The following is a 14,730-nucleotide window of genomic DNA, read 5'->3' as shown; positions in this document are numbered from 1 at the left end:
TCAATACAAAATAGTGATAATTCAATAAAATTGATTCAATTTTATTCATAAAAGTATGCAATCATTTCATCAATATTTTGTTATGACGTCACGTTAAACTATCGTCCATAAACCGACTTTACAGACAACCAATTTTTTTTTTAATTTAAGAAAATAAAAATACAATTACATAAACATGAAAGGCCCCACGTAAAATTCATTTAAACCAACGACGTTGCATATTTTTTAAGCTTTAACAAATGGTATATTGCTTAAGAGTGTGACTCCATTGATCTGCCCGCTGGCGCTGAAGCGTTCCGAGCGGCGTAATGTGTAGGCCTATTCTACTGCGGGAGGTGCTGAAGTCACTTGGGCTGCGGTGAATTTAGCTCTTAGGAAACTAACACTTTTAATATAAAAAAAACATAAACGCTGAATTTATTTAGTAGAGTTAGAATCAACGTTCTGTAGTAACATATCAACAGTTTATCGCCCCATACCTTGTGCATCACTCAGAAAACTAGCGGTTATGTCCTAAATCTTAGCTCCTTGTTGCGCTCTACAAATATGAATTCTACAAACGTTTTTATTATTGTATCTTCTCAGTTATCAAATAAAATTAGTTTTCAAAATCTTTTATACTTTTGAAAGTTTAGAAGTGTGTGTGTATATATATATATATATATATATATATATATATATATATATATATTAATTCCTGCGATTTTGTAAAAAAAAAACATTTCGCAAAATTTTGTTGATACAACTTTCTTATTTTGCATTATATTTTTTACAAAATCGCAGGAATTAATATATATATATAATGCAAAATAAGAAAGTTGTATCAACAAAATTTTGCGAAATGTTTTTTTTTACAAAATCGCAGGAATTAATATATATATATATATATAAACTACAGGAACTTGAAAGTCTTTTAAATTAAGTTTCTTGATATTTATTAGTTTTTAAATGGTATATATTTAGTTGTCTACAATAACCTATTGGGTCGCTAGAGCCGTTAGAGCGTCGCAATGTGTACTGCTCTAGGCTTCATGCTAAAGTCGTTTGTGTTGGAGTGTTTTAGTCACAGGCAACAAAGATATTAAAAATAAAGATAAAAATCGCTAGTAAATTCCTCCAATTAACTAATGTAAGTAGATGCAAAAGTTTATTTGATTTTATTACAATACATCAGAATGAAAATATTTACCTAAGATAAAAACCACAAACCTTTATGGGCGCTATGAAAACTGTAAATGTTTTGTTTCTAATAGACCATGAAGCCTGGATAAAAAATAGATTACGTTACTGAAGTAATAGAATAAGACAATAACTATCATATATTTATTTGTTGATTAGTATTGGTATTAATTTTAAATTCTTTACTTAGTTTTTCTAATCTGGTTTTTCAGTCTTTACTAAAGCATTTTTTTTTAAGTTTACGAACTGAAAACATGCTCTCAAATATTGATATTGTGCCTCATCTCCAATGTGACGTCATGCGTCCGATGCCTAGAGTTATTACTTTAAAGTTCATTAGTGTTTCGATTTTCCCATTTCAAACAGATTTAGTCAAATAAAAAATAAAAGCTTAAATCGTTCTTTATGAGAAGGAAAGCTTTCCCAATTTTTTTTAGATATTTGTATACATAATTGTTAAACTTGGTATTTTTGGGTGTTCCTGTTGACAAGTTCTAACAAAATTGTTTATTGCAACTTTATGGAGCCATCATAACTTAAGAAAAAATATTAGATTATTGTCTTATTTGCGATAATTTAACTGATTTTTTGTTAAATCGAATAAACGTAACATATCTGCAGCAATCCCTAAACTAAATCTTCGGAACTTTGAAACATGGCCATGAAGGTCGCGTGCAACGCTCGTCGCGCCGGCTTGCTGCGACCAAAGCACCGCCGCAGGACGGCACACACGCCGACCCTTGTTTTGTATGTAAATCATACTTTTATGTCAATGAATGTTTAAAAAAAAAACATAATCAATAACGTTATCGACTTTGTTTCAACTTTTTATTCAACATTGAATTTTTTTTTAACGTGATCGTGTTGAATAGTGTTTCTGGATTATTTTTATGCACTTACAGAGAGTCTACGTTATTAACTGCGTAAACGGGAATCATTTTAATGGACTGCTGTAAGACTCTAACTTCTAGGACTTAACTGCACGTTTTCGGTGATACGCATAAGGTCTACAACGGTAAACTTCAGGTATGTTATTAAGCATAGTCAACTCTAACAATTGGCAGAAATTCAGCTATGGACAAATTTTTCACAGATTTGTGATTCTTTTTATATTTCCTAGACAAGGGCCTGGGCAGGGCGACACACCCCGCGCATGCCGTGAGTAAACGCTACGGTTCCCGCATCAACTCCCCTTCGGTGAACTGCCCGCCTCAGGTGATTCCCAAAGGACGCAGGGCACTCCCGGCCGTCAGCACGCGCGAGCGGAGCTAGCGAATGTACGCCCGACGACAAAAAGGCTATAGGGATGTTAGCTTCCCGGGTGTAGCCAAGTCGGGTGACTATAAGTTTATAGATGAGTTGACACTTTTATAGCCTGAGCGTCTTAGCAGAAAGGAAACCTTTCTTTATACTTTGAAAGGTCGGGTCCTTGCGCTCGTCATAAACCCTTGGAGCAGCTCCACAACACGTCCTCTTCCGATGGCAGCGCAGATTGAAAATTTTCCACCCCTTGCAGTATTAGTAAGACATATCAAAAACTTATATACAATAATTAAGTATGCAATAAATAATAAAATCTATAATAGTGGTTCAAATATAATGAAATAAATAAAAATATCAACATATTTGTCGGGTGAAGCTATTGCCTGCAAGGAAAACAGGGCGTAAGAACTTGTTGAGGACCGTCGGCATTAAAAGTGTCGGCCCAGTAAAAAATTATGATATGAATGTTTTGTTAAGAAAGATTTCAGCATTTATTTGATACATGGCTGATGTTCGACCAATACTTGCTATCAGTCCTAGACTCGTTATCATATAATGCCAGTTTTTGAAATATGTACCTTGTTAGACCTTAAATATATATAAAAATACTTTTAAGAATACTAATTTAATAAGTTAAATAACAAGCCTTACACATTTAGTTTAGGATCCCGTAGTTGGAATTTTTTATTTCAGTTTCTGAACGGAGAAATAAAATGGTTTTTTCAGGTCCTGTAATGGGCGAGTGAAGCTATTGCCTGCAAGTAAAACTGGGCGCGCGATCTTGTTGCTGTCCGTCGGCATTAAAACTGTCGGCCCAGACAAAAATTCTGAACAGTATATTTTGTTAAGTAAGGTGACAGCTTTCATTTGGTATATGGCTGATGTTCGGCCAATACTTGGTATGAGTACTGGAGTAGTTTTAATATAATGCAAGTTTTTGAAATATGTACCTTTTTTGACCTTAAATAATTTTAATAATACTATTAACAAATACTTAGTTTTTAAATTAAATACAAAGCGCCATATCTTGCGTTTAGGGTTTGTAGGTGGATTTTTATATTTCAGTTTAAAACAGAGAAATAAAATGGTTTTTTCAGGTCCTGTAATAAGCGCGTGAAGCTATTGCCTGCAAGTAAAACTGGGCGCGCGATCTTGTTGCTGTCCGTCGGCATTAAAAGTGTCGGCCCAGACAAAAATTCTGAACAGTATATTATGTTAAGTAGGGTGACAGCTTTCAGTTGGTATATGGCTGATGTTCGGCCAATACATGGTATGAGTCCTGGAGTCGTTGTAATATAATGCCATTTTCTGAAATATGAACTTTGTTTGACCTTAAATAATTTAAAAAGATGTTTTTAAATTACAAATTTTTTAGGTTAAATAAAAAGCCTTATATCTTGTGTTTAGGACCTCGTTGTTGAATTTTCATATTTCACTTTTTAACGGAGAAGTAAAATGGTTTTTTCAAGGCCTGTAATGGGCGGGTGAAGCTATTGCCTGCAAGTGAAACTGGGCGCGCGATCTTGTTGCTGTCCGTCGGCATTAAAAGTGTCGGCCCAGAAAAAAATTCTGAACAGTATATTTTGTTAAGTAAGGTGACAACTTTCATTTGGTATATGGCTGATGTTCAGCCAATACTTGGTATGAGTCCATGAGTCGTTTTAATATAATGCAAGTTTTTGAAATATGTACTTTGATTTACCTTAAATAACTTTAAATAATGTTTTTAAAAATACAAATTTTTTAGTTTAAATAAAAAGCCTCACATCTTGTGTTTAGGACCTCGTTGTTGGATTTTCATTTTTCACATTTTAACAGAGAAGTAAAATGGTTTTTTCAAGGCCTGTAATGGGCGGGTGAAGCTATTGCCTGCAAGTAAAACAGTGCGCGCGATCTTGTTGCTGTCCGTCGGCATTAAAAGTGTCGGCCCAGACAAAAATTCTGAACAGTATATTTTGTTAAGTAAGGTGACAGCTTTCAGTTGGTATATGGCTGATGTTCGGCCAATACATGGAATGAGTCCTGGAGTCGTTATAATATAATGCCATTTTCTGAAATATGAACTTTGTTTGACCTTAAATAATTTTAAAAAATGTTTTTAAATTACAAATTTTTTAGGTTAAATAAAAAGCCTTATATCTTGTGTTTTGGACCTCGTTGTTGAATTTTCATATTTCACTTTTTAACGGAGAAGTAAAATGGTTTTTTCAAGGCCTGTAATGGGCGGGTGAAGCTATTGCCTGCAAGTGAAACTGGGCGCGCGATCTTGTTGCTGTCCGTCGGCATTAAAAGTGTCGGCCCAGACAAAAATTCTGAACAGTATATTTTGTTAAGTAAGGTGACAGCTTTCATTTGGTATATGGCTGATGTTCGGCCAATACTTGGTATGAGTCCTGGAGTCGTTTTAATATAATGCAAGTTTTTGAAATATGTACTTTGTTTTACCTTAAATAACTTTAAATAATGTTTTTAAAAATACAAATTTTTTAGTTTAAATAAAAAGCCTCACATCTTGTGTTTAGGACCTCGTTGTTGGATTTTCATTTTTCACATTTTAACAGAGAAGTAAAATGGTTTTTTCAAGGCCTGTAATGGGCGGGTGAAGCTATTGCCTGCAAGTAAAACTGGGCGCGCGATCTTGTTGCTGTCCGTCGGCATTAAAAGTGTCGGCCCAGACAAAAATTCTGAACAGTATATTTTGTTAAGTAAGGTGACAGCTGATATGGCTGATATATGGTATATGGCTGATGTTCGGCCAATACATGGAATGAGTCCTGGAGTCGTTATAATATAATGCCATTTTCTGAAATATGAACTTTGTTTGACCTTAAATAATTTTAAAAAATGTTTTTAAATTACAAATTTTTTAGGTTAAATAAAAAGCCTTATATCTTGTGTTTTGGACCTCGTTGTTGAATTTTCATATTTCACTTTTTAACGGAGAAGTAAAATGGTTTTTTCAAGGCCTGTAATGGGCGGGTGAAGCTATTGCCTGCAAGTGAAACTGGGCGCGCGATCTTGTTGCTGTCCGTCGGCATTAAAAGTGTCGGCCCAGACAAAAATTCTGAACAGTATATTTTGTTAAGTAAGGTGACAGCTTTCATTTGGTATATGGCTGATGTTCGGCCAATACTTGGTATGAGTCCTGGAGTCGTTTTAATATAATGCAAGTTTTTGAAATATGTACTTTGTTTTACCTTAAATAACTTTAAATAATGTTTTTAAAAATACAAATTTTTTAGTTTAAATAAAAAGCCTCACATCTTGTGTTTAGGACCTCGTTGTTGGATTTTCATTTTTCACATTTTAACAGAGAAGTAAAATGGTTTTTTCAAGGCCTGTAATGGGCGGGTGAAGCTATTGCCTGCAAGTAAAACTGGGCGCGCGATCTTGTTGCTGTCCGTCGGCATTAAAAGTGTCGGCCCAGACAAAAATTCTGAACAGTATATTTTGTTAAGTAAGGTGACATCTTTCAGTTGGTATATGGCTGATGTTCGGCCAATACATGGTATGAGTCCTGGAGTCGTTATAATATAATGCCATTTTCTGAAATATGAACTTTGTTTGACCTTAAATAATTTTAAAAAATGTTTTTAAATTACAAATTTTTTAGTTTAAATAAAAAGCCTTATATCTTGTGCTTAGGACCTCGTTGTTGAATTTTCATATTTCACTTTTTAACGGAGAAGTAAAATGGTTTTTTCAAGGCCTGTAATGGGCGGGTGAAGCTATTGCCTGCAAGTGAAACTGGGCGCGCGATCTTGATGCTGTCCGTCGGCATTAAAAGTGTCGGCCCAGACTAAAATTCTGATGAGTATATTTTGTTAAGTAAGGTGACAGCTTTCATTTGGTACATGGCTGATGTTCGGCCAATACATGGTGTGAGTCCTGGAGACGTTTATATATAAAGAAATTTGTAAAATATATGGGCTGTGTTTATCTTGATATTTCAACAATTTAATTTTTTTATTGTTTAAAACTTTTTTTGTTAATATTATGGTACATATATGTTGTTATGTTGTATATTTAATACATTTTTCTTTCTTTTATATGCTTTTATTTTCGTTAAATTATGTTAAAAAAGTGATGTTTTCAGCGTGTGTAGTAGAATTCCCTCCCATACAGTATGGCGCCATGTTTTGCTGTTGCTGTCCAGCGCATTTACTTGACTACGGTGGGATAGGCCAGCCATGGCAGCGATTGGCGCCATGACTAACTCCCCTCACTCTTAAATCTAGACTATAACTAAAGATAGGTTGGGCCCAGGTAAAACCTGCATAGACACAGGGAAAACCCTGGGCACATTCATGCGGGATGCAAATTGGCATGCATTACGTGTAGGAATTTACAGGAGACAGAGGATGGTCTGGATGAAGTGTTGGACAGAGTAGAAAAGAGTCTACCATGCGGGGGTTGGGCACTTGGACTCGTGGTCCGCTTTTCCAGTTGTCCAGTACTGGATTTAGTGACCAGGGATGCAAGCGCCCCTGGTGGTGAGTGGTTGCACTGACCACTCACTCCGCCGCCAGTCAGCACTAAGGTTCACCCGCTTAGATCGACATGCCCGAACAGTTCCGAAGTACGTTTCTCGATCGGGTAACTTCGGTAATAGAAAAGCGCGGGCTATAGCTACAGCTTTTGCACGTGAACAATGACATCGTTTTTTGAGCTAGCAAGAGATAAATTGCAAAATTGTACCAAAAGTGATAAAGATAACACCTTTCCGGGATATGTAGACAGTGAAACCGGTTATAACAATTTATTTGATGCCTTAAAAAGTGCAGGTTACTCGTTCTCAGAAGTAGTGCAGCACAGGAGCAATTCAAAATATTAGATTTAATTTTCTATAGAAGATGAAGCAGGCAACATTAAAATGTTTATCTTGCTTGGTTCAAATCCTCAACCCTTATATCTGTCAATGAAGGAAATGAATTGAGCTTTCAGCTTGGTGACCTCTAGATCATTACAAAAAAATGAAGGGCTATAAAATGCTAATGATATGACAGAATGTATGGGTGAAGTAACGTAAGAACTCTGAGAAAACCAACTAACCACTGCAATGTTTGCTATGTTCCCCACTATCAAAAGATCCATTAATGACCCTGCTGAGAATCAAACCCAGATCATTTTGGTGACAGAAAAGTGAGCACTTAAACACAGAGACCTAATGTTTGCCTCTAAAGACGACATTTATAAGACCACAAACCAAATGCTTTTTACCTTTTCCCCCATTAATTTAATTACCTTACCTTTACAGATCATGAGCAGCAGGTAATGAATAGTATACTGAATGAAGTCTTTGAAATTAAGTATGGGCTTCTTATGTGTAGGAATGTTTGCAATTTTTGAAACAGCCCTTTTCGGAATTTTATTATTCTACTACTGTTAAAAGTCTCTTTTCTACAAATTTGCTTTGTTCTCTGTTACTAATTATTATTAATGTAGGGCATCCTCCATTCATTGCATATCTTTAGTGAACATATTATATTTTATTATATTTTTATTCCCCTCGCTGGTTCTGTATGTTCAACTACAGTTGATTCATTTGTGTGGTAATATTTTTAATTATTTGTTTATTTATTTCCATAGTTTTCCATGGCAAACAATGCAAAACTTCAATGGCGTTTATCCAAAAATTAGAAGTTGCCGTCGTCCGGGGTCTCGGGCTCGAGTCCCGGTGTGGCTCCTAGTGGGAAAAGGCGGTTCTTGATCTGTGTTGTCCGGGTGGGCGCCAGACTAGCTCGTTTCTAGTCGTGAATTTGGGGTCGTGGATGTATGTGCCCCTGCGTGGCCCACTAGGGCCGGCGGCGGTGTTGCGTGAGATGATTTTAAATAAGAGACGTGGAGTTGAGGTGGCGGTGTCGTACCTTTTATTCAGAGGAGCGAGTCGTACACAATACAACACTCTACAGAGGTCCCCGGGGGGGTTTTTACTTGTTATTCCGTGGCGCCGTATTGTTTGTGTTCCGCGTTACGTGGCCTCGGATGCTGTTATGTCTCAGACGTCTCACTGGGTACGCAGGTAACGTAATTTCGTAACACAAAGGCGGGACACAAAATACACTGAATTAAGGGGGCACGCACAGGTTACGTGGCACTCGTTACTCGGGTAACGTAAGTTAGCAATACACAATACGGGATACAAAAATACACTGAATTAAGGGGGTGCGCACAAGTTCCGTGGCACTCGTTACTCGGGTAACGTAAGTTAGCAATACACAATACGGGATACAAAAATACACTGGATTAAGGGGGCGCGCACAAGTTACGTGGCACGCGTTACTCGGGTAACGTAAGTTAGCAGTACAAAATACGGGATACAAAATACACTGAATTAAGGGGGCGGTCGATTGGAGACGGCCAATCCCGTATGCAAATGTCTCGGCGCGGGTGTTGTGCCCACTGTGGTGAAACACGCACCGCAATTAAGTTTGTCCAAGTTCCCTTGCGGGTTTGTGGTCAGCGCCGTGCGCGTGACCTTAAATAAAGTTTTGTACGTTGCGGGAGACGGCCCGTGCCGTATGCTGAAGAGCAGCCCCGCTGACCAAGTGTGGTGCGGGGTGTCTTTAAGTTGATGCGGCCGGATTAGGTCCTGGACCGAAAAAGGGACCGGGTACTCACGGAGAGGTTAAGTAATAAAAGGGGTTTTGTTAATTAGTGACTATATTTACCGGACGTTACTTTCAATGCAGACAAAGGATGTTGCCTCTCCGTGGGACGTAGGTCCGCCCCGGTCCGTGAGCTGCGCTGAACTGCCGAACTGGCATGGCGTCCGAGGGAGGCTCGGCTTCTCTCGCGCCAGGCGTGACCTCATTACGCTAGACTCCAAACGGGTGTGTCTGGAAGAGATTTTATTGTCGCTAAAATCCTAATTTAATGTTTCAGGAGGAATGGGTACGGTTCTTCTCTTGTCTACTCAGGTTTCCGCGGTTTTGCCTTTAATTGCTGTTCGGCTCGCCTGACTCGGGTGGGCCATGGCCAGGGGTGTGTTCCGTTAGCGGGAGCGTATACTGGCGGGTGCAGGTCGGGCTCTGGGGTGGTCGTCGGCCAGACGACGTCAAAGTAAATCATATTTGGAAGGTTTGCTATGTAACAAATCATTATTTAAAAATTTATTGTAATGTTTAAATTCAAGAAAAGTTTTCTGATGTATGTTCTGAGAAAAAAAAACATTTACGGAAGCTTACTGTAACACCAAAAATGAAGTGTGATGTTACTGATATCATTTGTGTTTGATATAATTATTAGTGTTAAATGTGCATTTGCAGTGCTAATATCTGATCCCGTTCACATACAAGCATAGGTAAGTGTGATAACTAAAATGAAGTATGACGATTTAAGAGTTAAATGTTATGTTTAATCTCTTTCCCTAACTGTTTGATGAATATTTTAAGTGCAAATGTTGACGCCGTCCCCGCTACCTCTGATTATTTAAACGTAATTTTTGTTCGGTTCGTGTTCTCAGGGAGGGTTCGGCCTTGTGGCTAGAGGTAGGGGTCAACGCAGTCGGGCCCCCCGAGCTGTTATGGCCGCTCGGGACGCCTGAATAATAACACAAAGCTTCTGAAGATAGTTGGTGAATTTAATACAGCACAGCCCAATACATGGTGCTGCCCGTTCTGGCCGTAACGGTTTGCCCGACGCGACTAGTCACACGCGCAGCTCACTTCCTCAGTGGCGGCTCACGATTTATATGTGCGTGAGGGGCTAACTCGTACACGTGATGCGATAGTTACAAAAAATACACTCTGACATGGCACACAATATCTTGACGCATAATACACTACACTATTACCTAACTCTGAATAAACTGGGCTAGCAGCACGTAGGCCCGTGTCTCCGGCGACTCTACGTGGTGTCTAGGTGTGTCCCAGGGACTGAGTCGTTATAAAGTTTTATGGCACGCGTCGCCTGCTGGCTGCCCCGTGCGGGCCAAAACTAGGTAGCCGGTAGGCTAGGTTGGGCGTGAAGCGCCGACGTAAATCCACATAATCTCCCCACAGTACTTACGTATGACGTAGAACACTCATCTCGGAGCACTGATGAATTAAATTAAGTACCTCATGGTAAATGTAGGCCGACCGCGGAACTGTACGTAAAAGGTTTAAGAGAAACTACACTATTGAAAAACTACATGTCGGTGAATGCAAAGGTTGAAGGTTCCGCGTTGCGCGCAGGCTGCCGACCTCTCGAGCTCCCGGAAGGACACTGACGGTGTCGCCGCGCGCGACCCCCCTCCCCCGCCAGCCCTCCTGTGGAAACGTGTGAATTTCGCGGGAAACTGAACCGGCCAGGTTCGGGACAAATCGCACAGTGAAACATGATTTTGCAAAGACTTAATTATTAATTAATGGAAAATAATGTTTAATAAAACCTGTGGAAAACATAATTAAAATAATTTGTTGTAGTGCGGCGGAGGGACATGCCACACCCGGCCGGATCCTTCCGCCGGTGCAGCACTCGTTGCGTTGTGTTCGCCTCGTCGCACGCACTACACTTTGTTGCGCGCACGAGCGCGTTCGCTGCACACGCTTTTGCGAGACGTTGATGAGGCATAGCGGTCTATGCGACATAGAGGAGCATTGGCGGTCGGCGTCAATGTGTTGTTGCAAAGTTGTTATGTTAGATATAATTCATATTATACAGGCTAATGTGCATTGTTTTATGAAGAATAGTGTTGTAACAAACTGTCAGATTAAATTTTGTTCCAAAATAGAGCAATGCTCTTTGGAACATTGCAGAAAATAAAATTTTAAGAATTACAGTCTAGCACAAATGTTAATGTAAATCAGCTCCAAGACTTAGTTGTAAATGTGAAATTAGGGGCGCGGTTACACGGGAGTCTGAACTACTTCAGGTGAACATGTTCAGCTGTTGAGTGCGGTTACACACAGTCTGAACATGTTTCGTTCGAGGCCATTTCCCATTTAACTTAAACAGGTTGGCAAAGCAGTTCAGATCGACATATCTTCTACATTAGCCTCTGATTGGCTGTTTAGAATAAACAGTATTTGCAGAAATTCAAGATGGAAAGTGTTCCTGGCACAAGTTCGAGTAATATTTTACCGAATGCAACAAAATAAAAATCAACAGGCAATTTTTTTTTAAAAGTGATCCTGACCTTAATTTTCTTAAAACTGAGATAGGTACTCTCGGTCAAAAATAATAAAAAATAAGTTAAAAAAATTTTACTGTGCATGTTGTTTGAATTCCCGATTTGTAAAAAAATATTGAGCGATATGAAAAAAACATTCCATTTCTGCTGATAATACTGTATAAACAAGTAAAAAAATCCCGCGTTTTCTGGATATAAAATAGAGAAAATCAACAACACAGTCATTCGTTGACAGTAGACAATCGGTTTTAGAGCTGAACATACTTTTCAGCAACTACCGTGTAACCGTACACTTTCGCGTTTGTAAACTTGTTTACTTAAACATGTTCACCTGAAGTAGTTCAGGGTCCCGTGTAACCGCGCCCTAGGCCTATGTGATTACAATCTTCTAGCATTAAAGGTCTAGTAAGTCTACCTACATTTGTATGTTAAATAATCCAAGTTCATGAACATTTAAACAAATTGCTGCAAATATTTGAGTTCAATGAACGGATTAAAATAAAAATTATAGGTTGAAAGATAATCTAGTAATGAAGCCAATAGTATTATTAATTAAAATCTTGTCTGTAATCTTAGAAGTCAGAGAAGTTGAACCCTCATGCAAAACCCAGAGCTGGTTGGCAATAATTTTTTTTATTAATCATTTTTGGGATTTTTTTATCATCAAAGATTGATTAATTTACATTGATTGATACCAAACATATACAAGAACTTCAGAATACCGATTTTCCTTCATATCGAAATATTGTTATTTAAAAAAAATTATTTTCTTTTGTTGATAATACACTTGACGTCGTCCGGGCCTGCGGCCCCCTTTTGAATCCGATATGCCACCGCCCAAACACCTCCATCCTCTGTTCATATTCAAACCTCCCGCCAGCGAGTGTGTGCGTGTGTTGGTAGCCCGGCAAGAGGGCGCTTAGCTGCAGTGCGCCACACCCCTATTTATAATTAATATTATTGTAACCTTTTCTTTTCGCCCCTAAAATAGTGTCATGATGATTCAGTAAGTAAGTGCCTTTTGTTTTATTAATATGTTATATTTTTGTAATAAAGTACGTGCAAGCACGGCCACGAACGCTCCCTAGCGGGCAACGACGGAACCAACACATAACTTTAATCAAACTATATTTTATCACATAAAGCCTACTACACACGGGACTCTTTTGTGAGCAGAAAGGTGTACACTTTCTTGCTTACCTCGACTAGTAGCCAAATCGTGTCGTGTGAACACCCGACTCGCATGCGCGCGACTCGCATAATCTGAAGTGTATACTAGCTAGTATCGATTAGAGCAGGTACTATTTTTCGCTCTCTTTAGTGAGCGAGTCAAATGTAAATAAACAATACTATTGCGCGCGCGAATGTTTTTAATGTAAACAAACATTGTTATTGCTGGTATTTGGTATGGATTATTAAATAGTCTCTAAACACATAAATATCATAAATAATAATACAAACAGTTGTGAGTGTGGAACTGGTAAGTGTTTGTAGTGAAATGTCGGACTGGACGAAAGAAGCAGTGGAATATTTAATTGAGACCTACAAAAAGCACGAAGTTCTGTATAATAGCAAACTTCCGGGATATCTGAATAAACACTCCAGAAAATATGTTTTAGAAAAAGTAGTTGTTGAAGTTAAGAAGGTGCGCCCTCAAACAACAGTGGACGATGTAAAAAAAAAATTTCTTTCATTGCGGACTCACTATGGTCATGAGCTTCAAAAATTACAGCAAAGTCAACGAAGTGGTGCTGCAGCTGACAGTGTTTACAGACCTACAGTATGGTGGTTTCCTCTGATGGGTTTCGTGAAAGACCACATCCAGGCCAGAAAAGGAGAGTCAACAATGCCTTCTTCGTTGCAATGCAGAGAGCCAGCATCAGCGAATGTATCTGGAACACTGCTGACTGTAGAGGTGGGTTTTTCTTCTCCTTCTCAATGTAGGACTGCATTGAGTCTCCCTTGTTCTGAGTTTGCCCGGTGATGAGACATTTATGGGTAATTGATTTAATATGAAATACCTGCACTGCATACAGGTACATGACTGCAATGAATTTGTGCTTATTTTGATTACAGAAGTTGTTTGAGTAAAATATTACATCTTTGTTTGTACATTCTTGTAAAATAATAGGAAACACAGTGTTTTAGATTTATTTTTATTGCAGAAACACATTCACAATCCTGTAAAATGTATGAGTAAATTAATTTGTGAAACATAAAGCCAAAGGCCACATCACTAATGTTAAATAATAACTTAACCAAATATATATTTACAAGCATGGAAATAAAGCCAAGCACCTACAGCCTAATACAGTACAATACCTTTATTAACTGATGAACCAGATATAAATTATACCAAGCATCAATGAACAATAAGTATTTATTAAAGGAATTTCTGGTTGCTTCAAGTGTATTTCCACTCATATACATATTTACAACAAAGTTTGGTTATGAAATTGTAGACCTGTATACCTGTATTCCAAAATTTATGATAATAAATGGCATACACAGTCATGCTTTCAAGGCTAGCAAGCAAAAAAATTAAGTAATGCATTATTTGTTTAGGAACAGATGTGCCTTTTTTGTGTACTGCATTAATTTAGAAATTGAATTTATTGACACATTCCCACTGCCAAGGCACAGCGCCAATATTGTTGAAATAAGCACATAATTTGTTTCTTATTTCAATTGCACTATTTTGGCATCTATTGCCTATGTGTGCCCTAAGGCCTTTCAGACTATACCCTTGTTTAAATGTTGAATTTTGAGTATCTTCAGTTTCTATGCCACTTAGGTAACTACTTGAATGTTCTTGTATTAAATAATTGTGAAGTGCACAAGCAGCGAGTGTTATAGTTTGAACCTTGTCAACTGACAGATTAATTTTTGTAAGGAGCACGCGAAACCTATTCGCCAGGATGCCAAAAGCGTTTTCCACCACTCTCCTGGCACGACTTAAGCGATAATTAAATACTTTGTGCTCTTTTGTCGCAAACCTTTGACTGTATGGCTTCATTATATGCGGATGTAAAGGAAATGCATCATCTGCAACTAATGTAAATGGCGATACAATATTTGTGTTAGGTAAATTCATTGGTGGTGGGAAGTTAAGAGAATTGTTCTTGACTAATGAACTTAATTCGCTATTATTATACACACCACCATCACTAACA

This window comes from Bacillus rossius, chromosome 1 (assembly GCF_032445375.1).
Source record: "Bacillus rossius redtenbacheri isolate Brsri chromosome 1, Brsri_v3, whole genome shotgun sequence".
Classification (NCBI taxonomy): domain Eukaryota; kingdom Metazoa; phylum Arthropoda; class Insecta; order Phasmatodea; family Bacillidae; genus Bacillus; species Bacillus rossius.
This window is presented reverse-complemented; position numbering follows the sequence as displayed.